We start from the raw sequence: 12,670 nt of genomic DNA, 5'->3' as shown, positions 1-12,670 counted from the left end.
GGTTTGCTGTGGATTGGAACTGACTCGTAGGCACTAACAACAACAACATGCTGCTGTCTGATTTCATCTAAATGAGTTGACCTTGGTGTTGTATGATAGAAAATGACTGCTTTACAATATGTAAATTAGAAATCAATGAGTTACTCAAATGGCATGGCTGGAGAAGCTATTATTTCAGTCCCATGAATATTAGAGGCCCTAGAACATTATCCAATATGGTAGCCATAGTTCTTAATTTTAAATGTTATTATAGTTCATGAACACTTCTTTGTTTAGAATTTGATAAAACAACTAGGTGAAATAACTCATAGGAAATGCATTGATATAAATTTAACTAACGCATTTTTATCATTTATATAGTTCTTACACTGGAAGGCATTATAAAAATGAAGCCCCGTAAACACCTAATATAACTAAGTACAAATGATATAGTGGATATTTTTTGTTATTATTATCTTATTTGCTTTCTTATGGGAAATAGATTTATAAGCATCTCTATAAAAAGTATTTCATAAATGCCCAAATAGCATGATGTAAAAATATACATATACATGTATATATATATATTGAAAGAGCAGGTTATTATCAGAGTTTGTAATTAAGTGGACAAAGATGGACTGTAACAGTTAATTAATACTAGTAATGAAACATCTTTATTGATTTCTTTAGACTGGAATATACAAGCTCTTTAGTATATGAGAGGTTCCTTATCGACACATTGCAGAAATTGGAACCAATGTCATGGACAATTGTGTATGAATTATTGACTGGAAAACTGAATTGCTATGTACACTTCCACCTAAAACACAATAAAATATCCCTCACCCCCCGCCCCAAATTGAAGCTATTAGAAATGATGTTGACTATTTGATAAGCATCCAAAGCATCAAGAACTATACTTGAATGTGGAATGGACTCTCTCTCAAAAGCCAAGAAATTTTCCAGGCACTCCACTTCTGTTTTATGAGGTCTCCCCAGTAGATTAGAAACAAAATGCAAAACAAAAATAAATAAATAAATGAATAAGTTTAAGAGACTCCTTAGGAAAATCCAATAGAGCTAAAGGAAAAAAAGCCTCTCTGGATATTCACATGTCTATTAATTAGTAAATAGAATATATTTTAATTTTAAAAATGTGTCAGAAAAAATTTCCCTCATGGATATCTCCAATTCTTATGTTTTTTCCCCCATCTTTAAAACCCTTTATCCTCCTCTGCTCTCTACACCATGTCTTTTGAGTCTTGTGAACCATTTAATTATCATCATTTATTCTTTAGTCGCAGAAAATTTGCCTTTAAGCTTCTGTTGATGTGACTGTCAAACCTTCACTTTTAAGCCACTTTCCTTACTTAGGGACTATCCTTCACTAAATGAAGTGCATTGTTCAGTGTGTCTTGTGTCTGATTGCTGAGTTGTTTGGTGTTTCATTCTCTTTTTATGCCTGTTTCAGAGTTATCTTTCCAAACTTTCAAGAATTTGTGGATTTTAAATTATCTTAATAACCAAGTCTTCTCAAATCAAATAAATGGCCTTCTATTGAGCATTCTCTATGTGCCTTACTAAGTTATATAAATTCTCTTTTAATCTTCATAACAACCGTATCAAGTGGATGTAATTTCTGTATTTTAGATGACGAAAGGAGAAGCTAAACTGTCAAGAGTAACCTACTTCTAAATGTCAAAGCCAGATGTTGAATCTGGTCTGTATGGGCCTTCACTTTTTTTTAGTGATTATGAAAGGAGCTCTGGTAGCGTAGTGGTTACGAATCGGGCTGCGAACCTTAAGGTCAGCGGTTCGAAACTACCAGTCGCTCCGTGGGAGAAAGATGAGGCTTTCTACTCCCGTAAAGATTTACAACACCCTCGGAAACCCTGTACAGGGTCGCTATGGGTCGGACCCGACTCGATGGCACTTAACAACAACAACAACAACATTAAGAAATTACTCAAAACACATATTGCTCGAACACTCTGCCATGCTTTGTAGAAAATTGTGTGCCTTTGGATATATAAGAGGGATTCAAAATGTTCATGGAAAAATTCTTTTATCTTTCTATTCCATTTTTCCATGAACTTTGTGAAGCCCCCTCATATTAGCATTTCTTCAGAATTCTTTCGTTTGCCCAGGAAATGAGGGGAATTGGTAATATTATGAGATGAAGTTGGATACCTTCAATACATGGTTGTTATCAGTCCTGTTTTGTACTTTTGGCAGTGGTAATTATGCAAGGTCTGACTAAATTGCAAGGGAAGAATAATGTCATTGGGTAAAGTTTTTCACTATAAAATAAAGTCAAATTGTTAATGTGGGGACTTTCCCCTTTTATTATTTCTTAGTTTCACACTCATTTCTCCATATTTACCATGACACTTTGACCTCAGCAGCTGCATTGCTTTTGCTTAATATGAAATGATTCTTAATGCCCTTCGTTAAGGAAGGGAACCCTGCAGAGCTCCTTAAATGTCCATATGGCCATATGTCCAATGGTCTTTGTAATTCACTGTGTTGTGATTGAGGGTAAGTAATGTCCTGAGGTCAAGAAGCCAAGGCAGGACAGCTGGTAATTCAGTCACAGGCTCTTCTTTGGCACCAGAGATATAGAGTCTGACCCCAGCAGCAAGGCCATCTGTTTTGTGCTTCATTGCCTCAGATCTTCATACTCTATTTTATTTGCATTGATTTTTGCTTAGGACTTGCCCAAGTGACCAGAACTAGCAAGACTAATATGTTCATGAGGCTCAAAGGGATGGGATGTTTTATAAAGTTAATCTGGTTCTTCTTTTTCCCAAACTGAGATACAAGTTGGGATCCTTAAATTAATGATAAATGAAGAATATACCATTTCTAGTCCCTGTTTTTTCTCACCTTCTCTCTTTCTCTCTTTTTTTTTTTTTTTTTCACTTTTTATGTGAATTGTGCTAAGGTTACATTACTGAGCAGACCATCAGTCCCATGGTTAATGAATCACACAGTTTATAAAGTTGACCTGATTTTTATTTGTAGGCTTTTAGGGAATATTGTAATATATTTCAGAGACCCATTTCTATTTCTAAAAATGCCGAATTGACCAAGCTTTTGGTGATTCCTGACCAGAAACTACAGTGTAGGAGGCTAATTTTGCACATAGAATCTTTGGTGGGTTTTATGTTAGAAGAAATATATATACGTGTGTGTGTGTGTGTGTCTACATGTGTATATATATATGTGCATATTAGTGTGTTGTTGTTATGTGCCATCAAGTCAGCCCCTACTCATAGCAACCCTATATAGCGTTTCCAAGGAGCAGCTGGTCAGATTGAACTGTTGATCTTGATGTTCAAACTGACCTTGCAGTCCAGCACGTTAACCACAGCACCACACCAGGACTTTGTATATATAGTTGTTGTTATTAAGTGCTGTCAAGTCGGTTCCGACTTACAGCTACCCTGTACAGGGTTTCTGAGGAGCAGCTGGTGGGTTTGAATGCTGACCTTGTGGTTTGCAGTCCAGTGCTGATCCTACCACACCACACCAGGAGTCCAATAAATTCTGTCCACTACTCGTCTGTCAATTTGTCATACGGTGGTGGCTTGCATGTTACTGTGATGCTGGAAGCTATGCCACAGGTATTTTAAATATCTTCAGGGTACAAGCATGATGGACAGGTTTTAGCTGAGTTTCCAGACTCATGAGGTGAACTACTTGTGAATGTTTTGTTAATGTGTTAAGTGTTGCCGAGTTGATTCTGACTCATAACGACCCTCCTCCGAGGAGCAGCTGGTAAGTTTGGACCAACCTTGAGGTTAAGTGCTTATCCTCAGGCATCACACCAGGACTGAATATACACTGAATGTATAGACACAGAAAACTTTATGAATAGTAGTGGAACACTCTCAGATAGCACAAGAATATTGAAGCAGGATGAATAGCACAAGAATATTGTCAGTTACAGTGCCAGAAGGTGAGACCATCAGGTTAGAAGGTGTTCAAAATGTGACTGGGGAAGAGTTACCTCTTCAAAGTAAAGTTGACCATGATGATGCAAATAGAGTAAAGCTTTCAAGACCTTCATTTGCTGATGGAACACAACTCAAAATAAGGCAAAACAACTGTAAATATCCATGAATAATCAAAACATAGAAAGGACTAAGTATGAATCTAGGAAAAAACACATAAAGATAGATATCCGAGGTGTTACTCAGCTGAAAGGAGTCCTGTTATAGCACTGCGGATTAATGCACTGGACAGTAAAGTCAGTTGGAACCACAGGGTCGGCAGTTCAAGCTCACCAGTCGCTCCTTTGAAACCCTATACAGGGTCGCTATGGGTCAGAACCAACTTGACGGCACTTAACAACAACCACCACAACAGTGAGCTGAAATTGATTGGTATTGACCATTTGAGTCTGACAGTCTCATGGTTTACTAGGTCAGGAATGACAAATTAAAGAGAAACAGTATTACGTTCATCACCAAAAAGAGCATTTCAAGATCTATGTTGCAGTATAATGCTGTCTGTGATAGGTTAATACCCATATTCTTACAAGGAAGATCTGGTGTTGCCCTGTGGGATAAAGCACTGGACTGCAAAGTCGATTTGAACCACAGGGTTGGCAGTTCAAACTCACCAGCTGCTCCTTGGAAACCCTATAAGGGTCACTGTGAGTTAGAACCAGTCCGACAGCACTTAACAACAAACAACACAAGGAAGATCTGTTAATACAACTATTATTTAAATTTATGGACTAACCTGTAAAGCCAGTGATGATGAAATAGAGGAATTCTACAAGGAGCTCTGGTAGCATAGTGGTTATGAAACCGACTGCGGACCGCAAGATCAACAGTTCAAAACTACCAGCTGTTCTGTGGGAGAAAGATGAGGCGTTCTGCTCCCATAAAGATTTACAGCCTGGGAAACCCTGTACAGGGTCGCTATGAGCTGGAACCAACTCCACAGCACACAGCCGCCACCACCACTACCAAATTCTTCTGTCTGAAGTTGATCAAATGTGCAATCAAGATGTATTGATAATTACTGGTGATAGGAATGTAAAGGTTGGAAGCAAAGAGGAAGGATCAGTAGTTGGAAAATATGGTCTTGGTGAATGAAACGATGGTGACGATCCCATGATAGAATTTTGTGAGACCAATAACTTCTTTAATGCAAATACCGTCTTAAACAACATAAAAGACTATCTATACACATGGGCCTCACTAGATGGCATACACAGAAATCAACCTGACTACATCTGTGGGAAGAGACAATGGACAAGTTCCTTACCATTAGCCAAAACCAGGTCAGGGCCGACTGTTAAACAGATCATTAATTGCTCATATGCAAGTTCAAGCTGAAACTGAAGAAAATGAAAACAAGTCTGCGAGAGTCACAATCTGACCTTAAGAATATGGATTAAGAGATCTGAATTAAGAGATCATCTCAAAACAGATTTGAATCAGGACTGATTGTGAGGGTTGGAAATGTAAAGATAGACGTTTTATAGCAAGGAGGGGAGTGATTAACTTTTCAGTCTAGGAGCGGAGGTCCCTAGGACCATAAAGGGAGAAGAGCAGAGAGCGGGACCCTACCCAGAGAAGCAGTGATGCCTGAGATGGAGCCAGAGATGATGACGTGGAGCGATGGAGCAGCTGGAGACTTTAGATCCAGAGAGGGAGAGCAAATGTGTGCTGAAAACCTGGGGGGTACGGGGGAAGGATTGCATGGAGGGGATTGTAACCATAGCAATGAGAGGATATACGATAGAATGAATGTAAAACTAATGTTCTCCCATGTAAACTATCACATAATTCATAATAAAACACTTTAAGAAAAAAAAAAAAAAAAAACAGATTTGATGCATTAAACACTAATATTGGAAGACCAGAAGAGTTGTGGGATGACATCAAGAATACCATAAAGGAAGAAAGCAAAAGGTCATTAGGAAGACAAGAAAGAAGGAAAAGACCAAAATGGATGTCATAAGAGATTCTAAAACTTGCCCTCCAGCATAGAGCTGTTAAAGCAAAAATGAAACAAATAAGGAAGTAAAATAGCTGAACAGAAAATGTCAAGAAGATAAAAGTCAAATACTACAATAAAATATACAAAGACCTGTTATTAGTAAATCAGAAGGGTAGAACATGCTCAATATTTCTCAAGCTGAGGGAACTAAGGAAAAAATTGAAACCTTAACTTGCAATATTAGAAGATTCTACAGGGAAAATGTTGAATAATGCAGAAAGCATCAAAAGAAGATGGAAGGACAAGGAACAAGGCTCCAGGACTTGATGGAGTACAAATTGAATCTTTCAACAAACTGATGAGGAATTGGAGACACTCATTCATCTATGCCTAGAAATCTGGACGACAGCTACATGGCCAACTGACTGGACAAGATCCATATTTGTGCCCATTCCAAAGAGAAGGGACCCAATGGAATATGAAAATAATTGGAAAACAGCAACAACAATATGCAAGTAAAATTTTGCTAAAGATGATTTTAAAAATAGCTGCAGCAGTACATTGACAAGGTACAAACCAGATTCAGACAAGGACATGAAACAAAGGATATCATTACTACATTAGATAGATCTTGGCTGAAAGCAAGAAACCTTTGCTTTCCTGACCATACAAAGGCCTTTGACTGTGTGGATTATGGCAAATTGTGGAGAATGAGTATTGTGAAATGATTAGTTATGCTCATGAGGAATCTATACACAGACCAAGAGGTAGTTGTATGAACAGAACAAGGTGACAATGAATGGTTTAAAATTAAGGCATATGTACACCAAGGTTGTATTCTTTTACCATACTTCTTCAATCTGTATGCTGAGCAAATAATCTTAGAAGCTGTGCTATATGAAGAAGAACATTAGGATTGGAGGAAGGCTAATTAACAACCTGCTATATGCAAATGATGTAAATTTGCTTGCTGAAGTGAATAGAACTTAAACTACTTACTCATGAAGATCAAAGACCACAGCCTTCTATATGGGTTGCCCTCAATATAAAGAAAACAAAAACCCTCACCACTGGACCAGTAAATAGCATCATGATAAATGGAGAAAAGATTGAAGTTGTCAAAGACTTCATTTTGCTTAGCTCCACTGTCAGCACTCAAGGAAGCAGCAGTCAGGAAATCAAAGGGCATGTGGCTTTAGGTAAATTTGCTATGCAAGACCTTTTTAAAGTGTCTTAATAACAAAGCTTTCAGACTGAGAACTAAGGTACACCTGACCCAATCCATAGTGTTTTTCATGGCTTCATATGCTTGTGAAAGTAGGACAGTGAATAAGGAAGCCTGGAAGAATTGATCTATTTGAGTTATGGTGTTGGAGAAGAATATTAAAAGGGCCATGGACTACCAGAAGAACAAACAAATCTATGTTGGAAGAAGTGCAGCTAGGGTGCTCCTTACAAATCTGGATGGTGAGGCTTCATCTCTCATATTTCGGACATATTATCAAAAGGGAGCAGTCCTTGGAGAAGAACATCATGCTAGGTAAGGTAGTGGATGTAGTGATGTGTGTTGGAATCGGTTCTGATTCATAGCGACCCTGTATAGGATTTCCAAGGCTGTAAATCTTTACGGGAACAGAAAGCCCCACCTGTCCCACAGAACGTCTGGTAATTTCAAACTGCTGACCTTGAGGTTAGCAGTCTGACTCATAACCACTATGCTACCAGAGCTCCTTAGGTAAAGTGGAGGCTCAGTGAAAAAGAGGAAGACCCCCAATGAGATAACATTTGCACAGTGGCAGCAGCAGTGGGCTCAAGCTTAACAGTGATTGTGGGACAGCACAAGATTGGACAGTGTTTTGTTCTGTTGTGCATAAAGTCACTAGAGCCGGAACAGACTAAGGCACCCAACAACAAACACAATAAACTTTGTAACTTACCTAGCTTTTTCACACTTGGGCCCCATCCCCCTTTATTTTTAATTGCTCAGTTTTTTCCAGGGTGAAAAGGCAGCTCTTGATCCAGTTTCTGAAGTGCTAGTCCTGGGCTTTTGCATCCTCACTGGTTTACTCAAGAAGGCGTTGGTGTATTTTGATTCTTCTATACAAAAATAGTTTCGTTTCTGACTCCTAAGTGTCATCACACTTTGCAAAACTATTCTGGCTGTTAACATTTAGAAAAAATAATCAGGCGTATGTTGCAATCATCCCTTCTATTAAAAAGACATTTCTCCTTCAAGTGGCACCAGTTCTAGAATTGTGGTTGAGGTTCCTGAAGAGCTGAGGAGTTAAAGATTCAAATTTTCACTCTTGCATGAATTAGTTACATCTGGCCCTGGGGCCACAGCACATTGGTTTCAGGGGTTGGTGGCCTTGCACATGAGGGAGTGAAGTAGGTACTCAGGACTGCTGCTGCATATGGTTATGGAGACTGTTAGTTGCAAGCAAGGTTCTTGGCCTACATTGTATTTCCCTGGGGTGTGCATCTGCCTTGGGAAAAATGGTACCCTTTTCTGTTTTCAAAAATGTTGTTATGTGTCATCGAGTCGGTACCGACTCATAGCGACCCTATGCACAGCAGAATGAAACACTGCCTGATCCTAGGCCAACCTCACTACTGTTGCCATGCTTGAGTCCATCGATGCTGCCACTTGGCCAATCCATCTTGTTGGGGGTCTTCCTCTTTTCCTCTGACCCTCCACCATACCAAACATGATATCCTTCTCCAGCGACTGCCCCCTCCTGACAATATGTCCAAAGTATGAGAGATGAAGTTTGGCCATCTTGGCCTCCAAGGAGCACTCTGGCTGCACTTCTTCCAAAACGGACCTATTGGTTCTTTTGGCAGCCCACATGGCACGTTCAGTATTCTCCTCCAACACCACAACTCAAAAGCATCAATTCTTCTACAATCTCCCTTATTCACTGTCCAGCTTTTGCATGCATATGTTGTTGTTGTTAAGTGCCGTGGAGTCGGTTCTGACTCATAGTGACCCTACACAGGATTTCTGAGGCTGTAAATCTTTACGGGAGCAGACCGCCTCATCTTTGCATATGAGGTTACTGAAAATACCATGGCTTGTGTCAGGCGCACCGTAGTCCTCAAACTGACATCTTTGCTCTTCAACACTTTAAAACGGTCTTGTGCAACAGATTTGCCTAATGCAATACGTCCTTTGATTTCTTGACTGCTACTTCCATGAGTGTTGATGGTTAATCCAAGAAGAATGAAGTCCTTGACAACTTCAATCTTTTCTCTGTTGGTAAGAATGTTGTTTATTGGTTTAGTGGTGAGGATTTTGGTTTTCTTTACATTGAGATCCATACTGAATGCTGTGCTCTTTGATCTTCATCAGTAAATGTTTTAAGTCCTCTTCACTTTCAGCAAGCAAGGTTGTATCATCTGCATATTGCAGGTTGTTAATGAGTCGTCCTCCAATCCTGATGCCACATTTTTCTTCATAGAACCCAGCTTCTCAGATTGTTTGCTCAACATACAGGTTGAATAAGTATGGTGAAAGAATACAACCTTGTCACAGACGTTTCTTAATTTTAACCATTCAGTGTTCCCATGTTCTGTTCGAACAGCTGCCTCTTGGTCCAGGTATAGATTCCTCATGAACACAATTAAGTGTTCCAAAATACTCATACTTCGCAATATTGTCCATAGCTTGTCAAGATCCACACAATCGAAAGCCTTTGCGTAGTCAATGAAGCACAGGTAAACATCTTTCTGATATTCTCTGCTTTCAGCCAAGATCCATCAGATATCAGCATAAGCATGGTAATGAGTCCTAGAAACAGTTTCACAGATATAGGTGTATATGAACTCTAAATTCTCATGTAGTTGTGTGCAATCAAGTCAGTTCTGACTGATAGCAACCATGTAGAGGGTTTCTAAGGCTGTAAATCTTTACTGAAGATTTACTGTGGTGCGGCTGGTAGATTCAAGCAGTTGACCTTGCAGTTAGCAGTCCAATGTGTAATCCACTATGCCACTGTTGTTGTTGTTATGTGCTGTGGAGTTGGTGCCGTGGAGTTGGTTCCAACTCACAGTGACCCTGTACAGGGTTTCTGAGGCTGTAAATCTTTATGGGAACAGAAAGCCTCATCTTTCTCCCACAAAACAGCTGGTAGTTTCGAACTGCTGACCCTGAGGTTCACAGCATGTTTAATAACCACTACGCTACCAAAGCTCCTTTATTAGAGCTCCTAAATTATCATATTCTTTATTAAATATTCTTAGACTCTTAATTATTAATTATGAATGCAAAACAAAAAAGACATTGTGAATCATTAGTTCATTGAGAGCTGCCTACAACTATCCAGCTGTAATGGAAAAATAGGATTCTTCCTGGTATGTGACAAAGACCTCTCGTTAGAGGCAGGCATCTCACTGGTCTGTCCAGTTTGGATTTGGCTGGTCTCTGTTGTATGTGTCTTAAATAAACAAGTTTCTTTTTTGGCAATGTTGGCAGACATACGGAATGTAGAGTCTGGCAAAAGCTGTGTCAAACAAGGTCCTTAAGTTAGTTAGCAGCTAGCTTTTACTGTCACTGTCATGGCTGAGGAAGTAACTTCCAATTGGAAAACAAAAGTAGTTCTCTTGCCAAAGGACAAGCATATTCATCACTTATTCTACAAACAGAAAGGACAGTGCTTAGTGCTTTGCTAAGCAAGTATTAATCACTGAACTGGTTTGAAAACATTGCTATAGAAAATGTTTAGCTATTATGCTTTGAATGTATTTACAGTTGGGAAAGTTGTTTGTGATATGTAAATGTATTCCCTAGCTCTTCCTGATAGCAGAAAATCTAATGACTTTCAAATGTGATATGGGGCTCTGTTTTCTCTTATTAAATGTGAATGCTGATAGAAGCAAGCTGTTGGGAGGTGGAATTTGGCCAAATATCCGTTTGGTTTTTTGGAGCTGTTTTGTGTGGCTCTTTGGATAGGAGGAGTTTATGAAAGTTACAAATTCATAATTTATATTCATTCTTTATACAAGTTACTATTTTTAGCTATTGGTCTAACTTGTTGGTTTCAACAGCTGCTTCTTAGAAACCCTATGGGTCCAACAAAAAGCCTTGTTTTGTTTGTTGTTTGTTAAACATAAGAGGATTTGACTTATCTAAAAGATTTTACCAATGAGTCTCTGAAGGAGACAAAATATCCTCTTGTGAATCTTGAGTGCAGGTTTACAGAGCAGATCAGCAGTTTTACATTAACAAATAATGCAATTTGTTTTATCTCAATGTAACATCACTTATCCAATTTCTTCCTTGTTTTTGTTTCAAATGCTCCTTCCTTGTTTACTCTTTGAACTTTGTCCTTGGGTAAATGATACCCTTTGGATCTCTAATGGTTGATCCTTTTATGGAATGCATACCTTACTGGTATAATTGTCCCCCCTGTATACCTGTCTATGACTAGTAAGCCTGGTCTTTTTGTTGTTTTATGATTTTGAGTTTTGTCGCACATTTTCTCCCACTCTATCCCGGACCTACCTTCTGCTGTGATCTTGAAGAGACGTATGTTGAAATAAAGCTTGTTGTATTTAGCAGCCCAACTCTTGGCAATCCCATGCACAGAGGATGGGCCTTTGTGGAAATAATAATAAAGAAAAATAACTTCTTGCAGAGAGTTATACTTATTAGTTCTTTCTTTTAAATTTTAAAACATAACAGCAACCATTTCCAAGAAAGAGCAGATATTTGAGTTTCAATCCTGTGGGACAGATTCCACTATTGTTTTACTTATATCTTTAGGCCCACTGTCTGGGGATAGTGAAATAAACACAAATGATTGCACCTCCTTTCTAAGTCCCATTATAAAGAACAATAGTTTAAAAGGAAGACTAGAAAGATAGAAAGCTTTTTATGTGACAAAAGCGTAAATCCTGCTGAATTTATTAGGCGGGAAGAGATTTTAAGTGCCAGCGTTGCAGCACTTTATTTATTCTGTGTGCTGAACAAGTTGTAAAAAAAAGTTTAATATGAAATATCTACTGTAAGTTTCATAACAGCCCTATTATTATTGCACCCATTTAACAGATGAGGAAAATGAGGCTAGTCCAGGGAAACACGTCAGTAACTAAGGTGTAAGGACTTGATTTCAGAAGTCTCTGATTATTAAATATATGCCACTCACATCAGCTGACATAACTTTAACTCTAACTCACTGCCATCAAGTTTTCTCTGACTCCAGTGACCCTGTATAACATTAATGAGGAGTGACTAGTGGGTTTGAACCGCAGATAGTTAGCAATCCAGTGCTTATCCTACAGCATAACACCAGGACTCCATTGCAATTCACAGTGACTCTCAATAGGGTTTCTAAGCTGTAAATCATGATGTGAGCAGAGCGGTTTACAGTTAGTCATCCAGTATTTACCCTGTGGGACCACCAGGGCTCCTTAACTTTGTTGTTAACTGCCATCAAGTCAGGTCCAGCTCATAGCGATTCTGTATGGAGTTTCCAAGGAGTGGTTAGTGGGTTTGAACCATGAAACTATGGTTAGCAGTCCAGTGCTTATACTGCAGCACCAGTTGTTAAGAACCAATTAAAGTGGAGAAAGGAACACTTAAATCCAGAATAAAACTCTCCTGGAATTTAAAAAATGAATGAAGTGTGTCCTTATGATATACTTTTTAGACTCTAGTGTTGTTATACAATTTCTAGATACTCTTTCAGTGTAAATGCTGACGTTGGAGAACAGACCAAAAGGTTTGAGAGAA

The 12,670-nt window shown here is 38.7% G+C and overlaps 1 protein-coding gene across 1 annotated transcript in view; it reads left to right on the top strand.

The window, feature by feature from the left end:
• The window catches only part of FGD6 (FYVE, RhoGEF and PH domain containing 6), a 144,460-nt gene that overhangs the window by 67,257 nt on the left and 64,533 nt on the right, over window positions 1–12,670 (top strand). The gene's annotated exons all lie outside the window — the stretch shown is intronic.

The sequence above is a fragment of the Chrysochloris asiatica genome, unplaced genomic scaffold (genome assembly GCF_000296735.1).
Source record: "Chrysochloris asiatica unplaced genomic scaffold, ChrAsi1.0 scaffold00174, whole genome shotgun sequence".
Classification (NCBI taxonomy): domain Eukaryota; kingdom Metazoa; phylum Chordata; class Mammalia; order Afrosoricida; family Chrysochloridae; genus Chrysochloris; species Chrysochloris asiatica.
The sequence above is the reverse complement of the archived record's forward strand: the minus strand, read 5'-3'. Positions and strand labels throughout refer to the sequence as shown.